This window comes from Tubulanus polymorphus, chromosome 3 (assembly GCF_964204645.1).
Source record: "Tubulanus polymorphus chromosome 3, tnTubPoly1.2, whole genome shotgun sequence".
NCBI classification, from domain to species: domain Eukaryota; kingdom Metazoa; phylum Nemertea; class Palaeonemertea; order Tubulaniformes; family Tubulanidae; genus Tubulanus; species Tubulanus polymorphus.
The window spans coordinates 18,544,254-18,562,177 of NC_134027.1; positions in this window are offsets into that span (position 1 = coordinate 18,544,254).

Below are 17,924 nucleotides of genomic sequence, written 5' to 3' on the forward strand. Positions count from 1 at the left end.
CAAACATATTGCAAAAGCTGTACTACACTATACAATAACAAATTTCTTGAAAATAATCCAAATTATTCAACACAATATTATATGGATAATATTGAAAAATTCAAAGTTAGAAATAAACAATGGAGAGAAAATCACTCAGATTATATAACAGAATATATGAGAGAATGGAGGGATAATAATGGAGAATATTATAAAGCGTATCAAAATAATTATAAGAAAGAAAGATATCAAACAGATTTTAATTACAAATTGAAAAAATGTTTAAGATCTAAAGTATCAAAATTATTCAGTAAAGAAAACCACTCAGTTACACTAGCACATTTATTGGATTGTTCAGATAAATTTTTCAAATCATGGATAATATATCAATTCGATGATAAACTGAATATAAATAATTATGGCAATTATTTTCATATTGATCATGTGTTACCAATATCTAAATTTGACATGAATGATGAATATGATAAAAAGTTAATTTGGAATTGGAAAAACCTGAGACCTCTTGAAAAGAAGGAAAATATGATTAAACATGACAAACTAGATTTACAGTTATATTTAGAACAGTTAATAAAAGTAAAGAAATTCATTGAATTATGGAACAATAATCCAAATAATGAACAATATGTTGAATCTTTATTGAGTGGTTAAAGATTAATATATCTCAAATAAAATATAATGAAAATTACATACCTTCAACTAGCCATTATTTCTATTTTAATTTTTAATATTTTCTTTTACAATTCTTTTCAAAAGAGAATAATTTATATCACAAATAAAAAATACTAAAAAAAACAATAACTAATACTAAAATTCTTTACCTTTAACTAAGCTAGTATGAATCTAAAGAGATACTGGTATCATTTTATAATACTTATAATATTTTTCTTATTAAATTTCTCTAATATAAATGTCAAAGAAATCTAATAAGAATAGTATTGATATTGAAAAAACATTAGATGATTTGGGTATAAGTGATAATAAAGATACAGTTGTAACTAATTGTGCTCAAGTTAATTGTAATATAGATTATGAATACTATTTATATTGTAAGCATCATCTAGAACTATTGATTGCCGGTGGAAAAACTAAAGAGTTTTTAAATAGAATTATTACTTTTCAAGAATTAGATGCTATGAAACCCGATAAAGTAATAAAATATTTTAAGATTTATGAAGAGGCAAGATTGGCCCGAATAAATGATTCTATTTCAGATGGTATTGTCAAATGTTATTCTAAGTTATGTAACCAGTTAATACCAATTGATGATGAAAATAAATTATATAGTGATTTGAAAAATGACTATTTAGTTATGACTGAATTACAAAAATGGGTTGGATATGCTTCATTTCAATTAGGATCGGTTATGACATTAATTTCTACTGGCGTCATAACATTTTCGAACATCAAACCTATGGAATATAAATCAGGTAAGAACGAAACAGATGTACTACAACCAAACAGTGAAACAGAAAATGAATCAGAACAAAAATTAACTAAAATAAATGAGTGATGGAGTTAAGAAAAAGGCTAGATCCGAGAAACAAATTAAATGGGCAAGAGAATTAGGTAAAAGATCTTCAGAATTAAAAAAAAGCTAAGAAAAAGAAATTAACTGATATAAATGAATCACCTGATATTGATTCAAATAATAATCCATCTAATTCTTCTAATGCTGGAAGTAATTATAAATTATATATTACAATTGGATTAGTAACAGTTATTATATTATCCGGTGTAATATATAAATCAAAATTCAAATCTGATGATAAAGATGATTCCAATGACAATAAACCTATCATACCAGAAAATAAGTCAAATCATAAAGTCATTGAAACTAAATCTAAATTATTATTAATGGATTAAAAGAAGATGAAAAAAGAACAATATTTAAGAGATTTATATTATAACCCAGAAAGTGAAGTATCATATTCTAACGTTTCAGAATTATGGAATAAAATTAAATCTGATAATGAAAATGGTGCCGTACGGCACCCACACGGTGATATAAAATATAGTGAATTGAAATCATGGTTACAAAATCAACCAACATATCAAATCCACAAGAAAATGGATAAAACTTATTTAACAAGAAAAGTTATGGTTTCATATATTGATCAACAATGGCAAGCAGATTTAATTGACATGAAGAACTTAGAGGAATACAACAAAGGATATTTCTGGATACTGAATGTTATAGACATATTCAGTAGATACGCATGGTCAGTAGATACGCAATCAAAAATAAAACTGGTATAGAAGTAACAAATGCTTTTAAAAATATATTTGAAGAAGCTATTCCAGTTAAGATACAATTTGATGAAGGTAAGGAATTTTATAACAAACATTTTAAAAAACTATTATCTGATAACGATGTAGATTATTTTTCAACACACTCAGATAAAAAAAGCATCTATTATAGAAAGATTTAATGAAACATTGAAAACTAGAATGTGGAAATATTTTACTGCTAATGAAACATATAAATATTTCGATGTATTAGATGATTTAGTGAAAGGTTATAATAATTCTAAACATAGTTCTATAAATATGAAACCTATACAAGCTAGAAAAGAAGATAATTCAGAAATAGTATGGAATAATTTATATGGAGCGTTTGTTACACATGATTTCGGTGAACCTAAATTTAAAATAGGACAACACGTAAGAATATCTAAATATAGAAAAACCTTTTATAAAGGTTATACTCCAAATTTTACTGAAGAAATATTCAAGATTAAAAAGATAATATTAACTAAACCATTTGTTTATAAACTAGAAGATCTAAAAGATGAAGAAATATTAGGTTATTTCTATGAACAAGAATTATCACTTGTACCAAATCCAGATGAAATAGAATACAAAATAGAAAAAGTATTGAAAACAAAAACTCTTAAAGGAAAAAAGTATTCTTTGGTGAAATATAAAGGATATGATGATAAATTTAATGAATGGATTTTATCTAGTAAAATTAAAAAAATAAATGAATAAAGATTTATTTATATTTGAACCTCATAATATGTTAGTTACTGGAGTAACCAATTGTGGTAAAACACATTTCATATTAGATTTGTTAGAAACTATTTATAAGAATCATTTTGATAATATAATATTATTCTGCCCCACTTATGAAATGAATAAAACATGTAATAGAGACATAGTTAAGATGAAAAAGTTTATTAAATTAGATCCTAAAACAGTAAAAGAAAATTTAGATAATTGTATAAAAATAGCAATTGATACTTATAAAGGATCAAATACATTATTCATTGTAGATGATTGCGCAAATTTACATGATTCAAAAGTTAGAGAAAGTGAGTTATGTTATCTAGCTTTCTCTGGAAGACATTTCGGGATAACAACATGGGTTTTAAATCAAAAATATAATTCAATTGTTAAAGACTTTAGGGAGAATATAAGATTTCTAGTTTTATTGCACAATAAAGATAGAAAATCTATGCAACAATCATTGGAAGAAAATCAAATTATACCAACTGAATTACATGATGAATATATGAATAAATTAAAGAATAATAAAGGTTCAAAATTATTACTGAGACTACAATTTCCCTATGAATATAAATTTATAAAATAAAATTTATAATTTGGAATATTATAGAAACTAATTTATATATCTATGTACTAGACGTACGAGTAAGAAAGTAAGATTCTTGCCAAGAAAGTAAGAATCTTGGTAAGAATTCTTACGTACGTCTAGTATATAGATATATAAATTAGTTTTATAATAATTATTCTAAATTTAAATTATGAAAATGAATAAATTATATGTTTTTTCTTAATAATAATAAAAATAGATTATATAATAACTATTTCTATACTTAGATTGATAATTTTATGTTTTTAATTTTTATGAAAACTATTATATATATATATATATATATCTATGTACTAGACGTACGAGTAAGAAAGTAAGATTTTTTTGGATTCTTGGATTCTTGGATTCTTACTCGTACGTCTAGTATATAGTTATTTAAATTAGTTTTATAATAATTATTCTAATTTTGTTTCTAATACATTTATAAAATCATCTCTGTTTATATCTAATTCACCAAAACTCTTAGGTAGATTTATTAATTTTAATTGAGCCATCTTAACATAATTATTAGTAGGTAAATTAGCTTTTTCTCTTAATTTTTCTAAGTATTCATCAAAATCAGCATAATCAAAATCAAAATGATGTCCAAAATTATTTATCAGATAACTTAAATCTATTTTTCTTAAATACAATAATTTATATATTTGTTTAGGATTATCTTCTGCATAAGCTAATAATTTATCAAATAACAACTTATAGAATATATAATATTGGTTAGTTTTAGGATTAAAATATTTGATATATTTATTTTGGTTATTTAACAATGGTATCATACTCACCATTTTATAAACATTAATTAGATGTAACTTTGATTTATAATGAGTATTTTCATCAACAGGTTCAATTTTCTTATTACAATATTGGCACATTTTATTTCTTTCTATTTCTTCTAATTTCTTTTCATGTTCTTCTAACTTCCTTTCATTTTCGATATGCGCTTGAGATTTTTTATGTTTAGAAAAATTACTTTTAGAAATATCTAAATCACAAATGTTACAATGTTTTTTAGAATCATCAATTTTTTCATTATCATTAGTTTCAATTGTATCAACATTATCTGTTATATTATCTATGGTATCATTTGTTTCAATTGTATTAACATTATCTATGATATTATCTATTATATTATTATCAGATATATTATTATCATTATTTTTCTTTTCTTTTTCTATATGTTTATTTGATTTCTTATGTGATGCCCAATTTCTATATGATATATATTTCTTACATACATCACAATATTTTTCATTTGTCTTTTTGGTTTTGATATCAGGTTCAATCTTATCATTATTAGATGTAGTAGGTATTACATTATTAGATGTAGAAGGTATTACATTATTAGATGTAGAAGGTATTACATTATTAGATGTAGTAGGTATTACATTATTAGATGTAGTAGGTATTACATTATTATCAATTACATTACTTAAATTATCAACAACACCACTTTTATTATTATTGATTTCTATTAGTTTAGTTTTATAAATTTTGAAAATAGGATCAAATATCAAAGCTATATTACAAGGTATTACATAATATAAACCATCATTATTTTCATGTGTATCGATGTATGGAATATGTTTATATACTTTACCTCCTTCCATTTATTATATAAATTTTTATTATAGTTAAAATTAATACATAACACTATTTAATTGAGAATTTACAATATATAATTGCGCGTCAGATATAATATAAATGTGCATTTTAAAATTTTTGATTCCTTTATTCTTTGTCATGAATAATTGTATTCCATCTTTAGTGTTTTGTAATTTTTTTCCAGAACCGTGTAATGAATTATCCTCTGTTGTTCTAAAATCTAACCATAATGCATATTTATTACCGGTATAATAATCAATTTGATTAATATTACAATTTTCAGATGATTTTACTTTTTCATTCATAAAATGTTTTCTAATTTCTGGCCATTGATCAATCATTCTCATTCCTTGACAAAATATTTTATTTGCTATTCCTTCGATAGTTATTTCTACTTTTGTTATTTCAGGATTATAATAATTATCAACATTTATTGCGCCATTAGTATATGTTGCAATGGTAAAAAATATTAATATACCTTTAATAGATCTTCTTGGGAAGTTAATATTCTCATTAATTATTTCATCATTTGCATTAATAGTTACGGTTTTAAATTTATCAATATAATCATATAATAATGAAAATCCTTGATTGTATTTAGTTTGAATTATACTTGAAATATTTTCATCAGTTACTGTATCATATTCTAAACATATATTCGATAATTTATAACTCATATCTTTATTAACGCTAGATATTACAATTTCATTAACAGGAGCAAATGTTATTTCGAATATAACGTCTTCTTGAATTGCGTATTTATATAAAGGTGCATTGTTATTTATCAATTCAAAGTCTAATGGAATTTTATATTTGCTTCCATATATACTTTTTATCAATTTATCTACAGCATTAGTTAATATTGCATTATGTGCTTCTGATCTTAATTCATTTTGGTTTTCTGATTGGATACCTTGAAATATCATATTATTTCTGTTTTCTTTAGTTAACCATAAATCTTTATAATGCATAAATAAATTATAATCATCTAATGAGAAAACTGTTTCTGGACCAATCTTTATTGTTAATTTTTTAATCAAATATCTTCCAACATTATCAACAACATAATTATTATTATTACCGGTTACTTTTATATCGGCTGATAAATAAATACTATTTGGAACATAAAAAGTATTTTGTGTTAATCGAGGAATTCTAACATATAAAGTTTCATCGGGATTAATATTAGAAGGGTTATGAGTAATTATATGATGTGATCTTTCTGCTTTGATAGCATTAGATATTCTATGATTCTTAGAAGGATTGATATAACTCCCACTCATTTATTTAACAAAAAAATTAATTATTTATTTTTTATCATGTTTACTAACCCAAAAATAATTGCACTTACAACTGTAATTAAAAATAAAATAATATGTTCAGCAGCAAACTTAATAATGTTTCCTGCAGATTTCAATATAAAACCAACAATTGATGCAATAAATCCTGGCAATGCACAGATTTTTTAGATAGTTCCCATAAATATTTTGCTAATTTCTTTAAACCATCCTTAACTTTATCTTGTATAGAATTATTATCTGGGGGTTTATCTGGTTTATTTGGAGTAGGAGTAGATTTCAAAGCATTTGATATTGCTAAACCTATTGTTGTAAATAACATAGTTACAGCTGTTAGAATTGAAAGAATTGTTATTCCTTCTAACTTAAATAATAATCTTATTCTATCTTTTAGTGATATGTCAGAATTTGTTTTTATCAACAAATCTTTAAAAACAACTTTTAATTTTTTAATATGATTAAGATCATATGATTTTAATAATGTATCTCTTTCTTTTTTCTGTAATTCTTTGTTATATTTTAAATCATCTATTTCTTTTTCTAAAGCTAACTTTCTGCTTTCATAATCAGCTTCCTCTATTACTTGAAGATTTTTATTTAATTCTAATTGTTTTAATTCTTCATTTGCATTAGCTAATTCTTTTTCTAACATGGTTATTTTAGAAAATCTCATCTTAATATTAGCAATTTCACCAGCTGATATTTGTACCCCTTTAATTTCTCTACGTGCTTTTTCAGGAAATTGTTTTAATTCTTCATCAGTTAAATCAAGTAATCCTTTTTCTAGTAAAGATTGTATTCGATTTATTCCAGTACTATTCATCTCTTCTTCTGAATCTCTTAATCTATCAATTTGTTTTTCTAATACTAATTGTAATTGACTTGAATCATTATCAATTGGTTGAGTGTCTCTTCTCGATGTTTCGGGTGTTGAAGATCTTAATTTATCTAATCGATCTCTATGATCTTCCATTTCTGGATCAACATCATTAGGATTTAAATTTGGATTTTTAAATGGTGAATATTTGTTAATATCAAATTTAGGAATTGGTTCTTCTTCATCTATTCTATCGAGTGCATTCCATATAATTCTGAGAAATTCTGTGCCACCTTTTGAATGTTCAATTGAAGATCTTGCTAACATTTTAGGTTCAAAAATATTTTCTTGACCAATTCTAGATAATTGTATTGATACAGTTTTGTTATTTAATTCAACATTATAATACCATGAATCATTTTTGAATTCTAAATTATTCATGAAAAATGGGTCATCATTTATAATTTGTTTTACAATTTCTTCTGAACCAATTTCATCTATTACATCTTTTGATATTAATTCGTTAACAATTGTATATATTACTCTATTTTTCATTAATTTTAATTGAGATTTCATAAGAGGATCAGTTGTATTTACTAATCTTTTCATTAAATCCTTTCTAGATGTTGCGGTTCTAATAACTAACCTTTCGGAAGCTGTCATATATTCTTTAAATTCTTTACGCGTTTCATAATCATAATCATCATCTTCACCTAAATTAGAATTACGTCCTGGCTCATTACCATCATCAAAACTTGTTTCACTAAAATCAGGTGGTTGTTCATCAGTTATGCCAGGTTCATCTAAAGTATCCATTGGAAAATCTTCTCCACCTTTTACATCCATTTACATAACAAAAAATTAAAATTTGAAATATAATATTCGTCCGATTACAATTCCTATACAAGTTAAAGCTAATTTAGCATTTTCATGGGACTTATTATCATCATTTAGTTTAATTATATCATGTTGAATAATATCAGTTTTTATATTTTCTGTAGTATTGTAATCTTTTATTTTAGAATCATTATTTAATTCAATATTATTAGTTTTAGTTTCAGTTGATTGAATGTGTTTTTTATTTTTTTCGCCTTCCATTAATTTTGGAGCAGTAATAATCTTTTTATTTATATCATTCAATCCAAATGAATTATTTATTGTTGCGGTTTTAATTAGATTATTATAACCAATTATGTTTCCCATCTTTAATACTAAATCATTAAAAATAATTAATAGATTAGGGCCTATACAATAATTTAATCTAATATGTGATTTATCTAAATAATTTTGATATCTTACAATGTTCTCCGGAATCGATCTATTTTTATCATTATGAATGGAATCTTCAAATAATACTTTAAATTGTTTCTGCGCATCGAATGAAGTGTTATCATTTCCAATTATTGGGGATCTTGTTTCAACTTGCGCACCTAAAATACATATCAGATAAGTTCTAATAGATTGATTTATTCTTTGTATACCAGCTTTAGTAAAACCTTCACTATTTTCTAAAATAAAATAAACCCAACCATTATTGTTTTGTTGTTGTATATTATTATAATATTTTGGTAATTCATTCCAATTTAGTGTTCTTATATCTGAATTTGTCATTATTTTTCCAAATTCTTTAGTATATAATATTCCTAATCCACCCATTGTTCCAATTTTTGCTCTAAAATCTTTATTTGAATTAATATTAAATTCATTACATATTTTATAAAACTTAGAAAAATTAATATTATTATTCAATTCTTTAAAATATTTTGAACCTGGTAAAGGACATTCTAATTCATGTAATATAAATTTTATTTAAAAATATGTATGAAATCTAAAAAGTGATAACATCAATGGTAAACTTGGTTTGTTTAAATGATCATTCCAACTAATTCCACAACCTGTTGTTGCACAATAAACAGCAAAATTTAATTGGTTCTGCCAATACTTCATATTAGATTTTAATAACCATTGTTTTGCCTCATTTAAATTTTTGAAATTAATTGTATACACATGAAATATATTTTCCATCTTTACATGAAAATTATTACTTTCAGTAACATAAATATATAAATCAATTAATGAATTTAAAACTTCATTTCTATATGTAATATCTTTATTAAAATGTATTGCTGGAATACTATATTTAATTGATTTATTATATTGGAAAGCTTTTGGAAAACTATCTGCCATTTATATAATTAAAAAATTAATAATTAACTAATTCTTTTAATAATTTATCTTGTTCTTCAACTGTTATATGACCATTTAAACTTATTATATAATCTAGTGTATTCTTCAATTTATTAATTTCTTTTATATTAGTTTTAATTTTTCTTTATTACTTTTTATATTTAATTTTGAACTTATACCAGTTAAAACACTTGAACTTAATCCTAATACACCAATTGATATAGCTAAAGGTGTTAATGGACTGAATATTGCTAGAAATGTTATTACAGAACTAATTGTAACCGAACCACTTATAATCAAATAATATATAATTTTACTTTTTAAATATTTTTTCTTTTTTATCTTTAAGTCACTTTCAAATTCTAATATTTGTTTTTCTAAATATATTTTTAATTTAGTTTTATTTATATCATGAGGAATAATATCAATATTATCAACTTTATCTTCCATTTATTTAGCAAAAAAAAAAATTACTAATTAGTAAATTTATATGCTACAAATATAACAATAACTGTTCCACCTAAAATCCAAATTATTTCATATTTCTGTTGTTCTTTACTTGGGGTATAATAATCTGATAAATTAGGTTTGTATAGATGTAATTTTTCTTTATTGGTTACCGCGTTATATAAACTCATTGCATCATCAACTGATTGAAAATCTCTATGTGAAATCTTCTGATCATATAATTCCTTGTTAATATAATCCATATAGTTTTGTCTCTTTTCTCTATATTCTTCAGCTTGTTTATTATATTTCTCTAATGCTAAGTTATGTCTTTTCTGTTCTGTTAATGATCCATTTTTATCAATATGTTTAAATAAATAACCACCACCAGTAAATGCTAAAGCGTTAACAATTGCCGATCCTATGATAGTTATAACTGCAGAAGCCATTTATTTAGTAAAATAATTATGCATTTATATGGGAGGAATATATTTTTGTTTTTCTAAATAATCAATAGTTAAATTAGATAAAGTAACTGCTAACGTTAATTTTAAAATATCATTTATATCAAATCTATCAACATTAACACTTCCCATTTTAAATACTTTTTTTAATACCATTGAATAACCAACAGTTCCAACAGATAGTAATGCTCCATTATATAATCCAGTTATTATCCACTTATTATCACTCATTTATTTATCAAAAAAATTACTATCATCAAAATATTTAGTTATCTTATTTATGATTAATTCAACATTTATTTCATTACTAGTTTCATTTGTATATATTTCAATTATTATTTTTTTAATATCATCGATGATCAAATCTTCATCTAATTCATAAAATCTTAAAGATTCTCTAATTAAATTAGTAATCTTTTCTACATTTAAAGTTTCTTTATCTATTGTTGTTTCATACTCAAATGTTGTTTCATTAGAAAATGTAATATTTTTGATATGTGTAATTACATCATTAATGTTAAATTTCATTTCTTTCTCATGTTTAAAATCAAACCCAAAACATATACTCGGTTCAACAGTTATATTCATTTATATAATGAAAAAATTACTCTTTACATCTTATAACTAATTCATAAATTACAGGAAAGTTATTCAAATCAATTAAATATCCATTATGATTTCTTATTTCTGATTTAAAATTATTAAATTAAGGAATGCAAGGTTTAAAATCACATTCTGTTAAATTATAATTTATTTGAGTTCCAAATTGTTTAACATTTTTTAGCGGTAAAATATTTAGTATACTAGAACTACAAATTGTTTCTTTAGTTGCTTCGAAAGTTTTTGTAGGCTCGATTAAATTGCAATAAATATAAAAGTGTGTAAAAGGTATTATATTTGAATTACCATCTATGTTTCCTGTAACAGTATCTGGTGCAATTCCTAGCAATTTAGCTAATGGTTTTTTACCATAAATGCATGTTGACTTTCATCATACACCTTTCTTTTAATTTTATTTGTGCTATAACTTTTTATAAATCTAATTAAAAATTTATCATCTCTTCTAATTTTCAACCGTGCTATTCGGTTAATTTCTTGAGCTAATGTTTCTAAATTATATAATCCTGGTTTTAAAATTATATGAAACCATTTATCTACATTTCCAATATGAATTAAAAAAGTATTATCTTCAATAGTTTTATCCGTTATATTAAAAAAAGAATTACATAAACTTATATTAACTAATTTTAAATCTACACAATTCTTAAATTCTCTATCTAATTGAACTAGTAAATTATGAGATTTATAATTAGTAAGTTTTCTTGAATCAACAAATATTCTGTATTCTTTTAATTCCGCCATTTATTTTACATATTTTCTTATTCGAAATCTATTTCATGGTGCCCCTTTTCATTCTTACCTTTGTATACGAAATAGAAATCACCAGAACATAATTCTTCTAGATCTTGACTTGATAATCTATGAAATCTATCCGGTAAATATGTTCTGAATTTATATGTATTTCCTTTTAATCCTTCATATTCTAAGTGTATAACTAATTTATCTCCATATTTGTTAGTAACTCTATCAATATTTGTAATTAGATATTTCTTATGGATTATTAATTCTTTTAACTTCTTAAATTTATAATCTACTGATTTGACATTTGAAGTATCTTTTATTCTATCTAGAAATAATTTGTTGTTCTCACTGTGTGCTTGTTTACTCTCCATTTTAATAACATATTTTTATTAAAATTTGATTAACACGTTAGGTTTCTTTTCATTATCTCGTTCTCTTTTGTTTCTTCTCTTTTAAATTTTAAGTATTCATCTAAATTACAACCATAAGCAACTGTATGAATTCCATCATCTAAAATATATCTTTTATCATCAAATGGGTTTAGACTTATCTTTTCAATTTCTTCAATAAACATTTCATGATCTTCAGATCTTAAACATCTCATCTTATGTTTTCTAACTTCTTCATTGAATATACAATTGATGTAATCTTTGAAATGAATATTCTTTTCTACTACACTTTTAGTTATTCCTTTTAACTTTTTAGCTTCATGTTCTTTAGTTTTATATGAATACATTTTAGATCTAATACCGATGAATTCAATCATTTCTTCACCACCTAATTCATCTTTGAATTTACCGGGAACTTTTTTATTATCATTGCTAAACAATTCATGATCTTTAGGATAATTACTGAAATCAAAATGATGTTTTAATGTTTTTAAATCATCAGTTATGTTATCAGTTTTTATCTTTAATATGTAACTGTCAGTATCAAAATATAATATTTCTATATGTTTTTCTCCAAAAAGTGGTTGTAATACATTATAATAGAATTCATACATTAGTAATTTTGATAATTCTAAAACTGAAGCGCCAACATAGATTGGTTTATTAAATTTCATTGATGTTCTTCACATTTTAACTGCAGCTAAATTTTCATCAAATATTCTGTTACCAATGAACTTAGGATATGTTTGTAAATGTCTAATTCTTTTACCATTACTAACTAACTCAATATCATTTCTATTTCTAATATTTTCACAAGTCTTACCATAGAATGCATTATTCATTAACTTAAAGAAATCTTTTTCGAAATCAGTTTTAGCTTCAGTTCACTGTTTGGTGTTAAAATCTATATATTTTTCTAACCACTTAGATTGGCTGAATGAAATATATCTATGTACTTTTTTTAGAATCATTCCTTGATTCAAATAAAACTTTAACATTCTATAATGTACTACATAATTATATTTATCTTCTTGAGTTACCATTAACTTTTCTGTATGAATATGATTTTCGGGTTTAATTCTCTTTTGGTAATTTGATAATTCTTCATGTGTTACAGTTTTATGTTCGGGGCAGTATACTAGATTTCTAGATTTAAATTTTTTATCTTCAGGATATTCTAAATCTACAACAAAGAAGTAACCAGTATCTGAATCATCTGCAATATCTAGAATTCTTTTCTTCCAATCAAATTTATCATTATTTTCATTCTGTAAAACTTCAGTTAATTCAAATACTCCATAAGGTTGTGGTTCCATCATTGCCCAACCATACAAATTATTTGCATCTATATATAATAACTTATATCCAGGGTTATCATTTACATTGAAATATCTATCACCTAATACACCTGAAACTCCTCCTCTTATAGATTTTTCAAATAATAGTAATTGATCTATATTTGTTAACAAATCCATTTTTATATCTGTAAATTTTAATCCACAATCCCATGTTAAACCTGGTGATGAATAACAATGACAAGGATCAATGTTAAAATATTCTAGGTTTACATCTCTAAACCTTTCGAATATATCGGTTAATAATAATACATCTGATTTTAGATATGAATCTACTAATTGTCCATGATTTTTCATTCCAAAATGATTCCAAATATTCAATGTTCTATTATATACTTCATCTTTAACATATTCATTTTTTAATTCATGATAGAATTGTTCTTTCAATAATTCAGTTATATTGAAATCATTATGTGATTTATAAAATGAATATGGAATTGCTCCTTTATATCTCATTAATTGAAAATCATCATTATTTGGGTAGTGTTGCTTTAATATTCTTAATTCATCATCAACTAATGATTTTGATAAGTTATCTAATGAACTATTTAAAAATCTATATGAATCTATAAATCTTAGGCAACCAAATTGGAATGATATATAATTCTCAGATGTTTTAGCTAACATTCTAAATTTATAAGTTGGTATTTTATCTTTTGATCTATTTGAATTTAATCTTTCTATTTCGTTATTAATTTCTTCTATTTTATGACATAACTGTTTGATGAATAAATGTGCATCATATCCTGATAGATTATGAAATATAACTGGTACAAAGTTAATTTTCTTAGCTTGCAAGTTACAATTCTCATGTGCGGCGCCTCTAAACTTTCCATTCAAATGATCATGGTCTCTTACTTTTCTATCTCTAAAATTAAATATCTTTTCACAATAATAACATTTATCTGCAAACTCAAATGCTTCTTTATCTTTTTCTGTCATTATAATTTCTATATTCTTATTTAACTTTTCATTAAATCTTATTTCATATTCAATTAATAAGTCACAAAAATGATTGATAATATTTTCATTTCTATAATGATAATATTCACTTTTAATTAGTTCTGGATAATCAGATTTAATATATAACCCGAAAGCTGCAGCTGATTGATGAATCTTTTTAATAGTATTTGTTATTGGTGGTTCTTCTGAAAAATAATTTTCATTAGAATTTAATTTCTTTCTTTTATAATATATTTCTTTTCTATCTTGATCAGTTAATTCTTTATTTAATGATTCAAAATCTCCATACATTACAAATGGTACTTTATTTTGTAATCATATTTTTTGAATTCTAATATTTTATCCTTTTCATTTGGTAAAACTAATTTACAATAATCATGATTTTCACATAATTGTTTATGATTCAGTAATTTACTTTCATTACTAATTCTATGTAAACATTTTCTACAAAGATATATTTTATGGTGATCACTTTCTGATTTAAAAAATAAATCGATTTGTTTAATCCACATATAATGATTCTCATAATATAGTATATCTATTACATCGTTTGAATCATAATCTTTTGATAGATATAAAGGTTCTAATGTATAATGTTTTATATTGTTACCTTTTGTATTTGGTAATTTGATTAAATCAAATACATTTATCTTTATATTATTATCTCTTTCTATTTTTGGGATGTTTTTAATTATTACAGGATACTTATCTATCTTATAATTATTTTCAAATTGTTTATAATGAGTTAATCTAAAACTATGTTGTTTATAATCTTCAACTGGGTGTAAACAACTTATTATAGCCCATAGAAAACATTTATCATCTTCATTTTGTACATTTATTACAGCATTAGTTTTAAATGGTAGTTTAATATAACTCGATGCTTCAATATCTGGTTCTTTATAATATGATACATTATTTTCATCAATTGGTTTTGATTTAGTTAACTTATTATATTTTGTGTTATAAACATGTAAAGTCATAAATATTATTTCATCAAATATTAAACCAGATCCTTCAAAATATTTCTCGTCTATTTTAGTTTTTACTTCATTATAACATTTATCTAATTTATCATCTATATGTTGTTTTGAAATAATATGTTGTGAATGAGAATTTATATTATATATTGGTTTATCTTCAGATTTTATAAACTTTACTTTAGAAGATATACTTATTTTAGGATATTCAACATCTGTAATTATTTTTATTATTTCTTTCATATTTTCTAAATGTTTTTTATTTTCTTCTAATGTTTTTCCTTTATGAAATTTAAACTCAATAGCTGCTGGGCCAATATCACTTTTAAATGCTTCGGTTATCTCTATATCTTTTTTATTATCCAATGAATTAATATATTATCTTACATCTTCCATGTATGGTCTTTTATTGTTTAATTTATTTTCTATGCTTTTAATTGTCTTCTGTTTCTTATCATTATCTTTATCAAAATAATCTTCACCTAAAATATCATTATTCATATTTCTAATATGACTTTTAGATTTTAAATGTTCTTTATAATATCTTTTATCACTGAATGATTGATTACATGTATCACATTTGTATGTTTCTTTTTCATTCTTTAATTCATCTAATTTAGTTTCTAATATATCATCTTCATATTCTAATTTCAATTTATTCTCTAAATGTGTTTTAGTTTTATTGTGTCTTGCTTTTTGGGATTTATCTATATTGATATTACATGTTGGACAGTAGTACTTACTTGCTTCCAGTTTAATACTAAATTTTTTTTTAAATTGATTTTAGAAGTTCAATGATTTATATATGTATTATTTCAATCACACTTTACTAACACTTTTAATGTTTAAAAATCTAACTCACACAAATATGAATATTGAAATAATGTTGTAAATATATACTTTTATATTGAATAATCTGTCAATTTAAATGTTATTCATTTATATGATTATTTTAAGAGTAATAGGGGTAATGGGCTTTCAGGTTAAAGGTTGAATGGTCGAGTTCATTAAAAACAAATATTAAAAGTAATTTAAAACTATAATATATTTTCATAACCGTGTGTATTTCAGTTGAATAATAGAATAATTATTATTATTAAAATATATTTGATTATATGAATTTGTGTATTGTAAATAAATCAATTGGTCGCGGAGCGGAGCGGTCGCGGAGCGGAGCGACCAATTGATTTAATACAATATGCATTTAAAATTCAAATTATTGATATCTTAGAATAAATATTTAGTTATAATATAAAATACACACGGTTATGAAAATATATTATAGTTTTAAATTACTTTTAATGTTTTGTTTTTTAATGAGCTCGACCGTTCGACCTTTGGCTTGAAAGCCCATAACCCCTATTACTGGTGTCTCCCAATACCACCGCCTAGTGGGCTCAATTCAAGTTCAAATATACATTATTAATACTTATTAAAATATACTTTATTGTTACTTCATTCAATGCAAATACATCAGATTTGCACAATTAAGTCGACAGTACACAAATAGAATTAAGAATCTATAAGTATTCAGAAGAAAACGTACCTTATTTTTCATTCATCAACTTTGTGTCTTTATTTTAAGCCGCCGGATATTGATTGACTAAATCTCTTTACTCTTCTCTCGTGACTTATATTGACTTATTTATTCATTGTTTATGACTTCTCTCTCTTCGGAAGAATTATATCCTTAGAGGCTTTTAATCTTGATCGCTAATGACTTTGCGAAACCACTTGTCGCAGTTTATTTCCTTTTAGAAATATACCTCGTCAAAACATCTTTTACAGTCTTTAACATGCATTGAATATCTTGGAAGATTGACACGAAGGACCAAGGCAGACAGGTCTTGAGTGCTGTGTCAAAGTTCACGCAAAACAACACCATATTCAATATATTTTTTTTCAAACGAATTTATCCGACACAAGTGTTTACTCATCACTGCTCACCTAGTTTGATAAAACATTTCAACTTTGTATATCCAAACTCGTTACCTGGAAAAAAAGAACGGAAAGGAAGATATTCCGGCACCCACCCGAACGGTTTTTATATTATTTTGAAAGAGTAATCCAAGAACTAATTTCCACCTCTACTCACCTCTACTCACCTGTTTTTATAATACCTGATGAGGGGAAATGTTCCCGATGGATTCGTTATTTTCTATTAAATAAACTTGACCCATTTGAGAATGAAATTTATTCTGTTAACGCTATTTATGGGTATTCAGGAAATATTTTATCAAAAAAGGAATTAAACTGAAATATTCTGAGACGGAGGTATTAATTCTTTATGTACTACACGTACTTATAGTGTTTGCCAGTGGCGATTTAATTTTGACGATTTATTTTGATAAAGCTGGTGCAAACAAATGCAATATTTTGGAATGTGAGGATCCTGCTAAAGTAAGAAACGACGAAATTACAAAATATAAAACGAAATTACGAATCGAAAT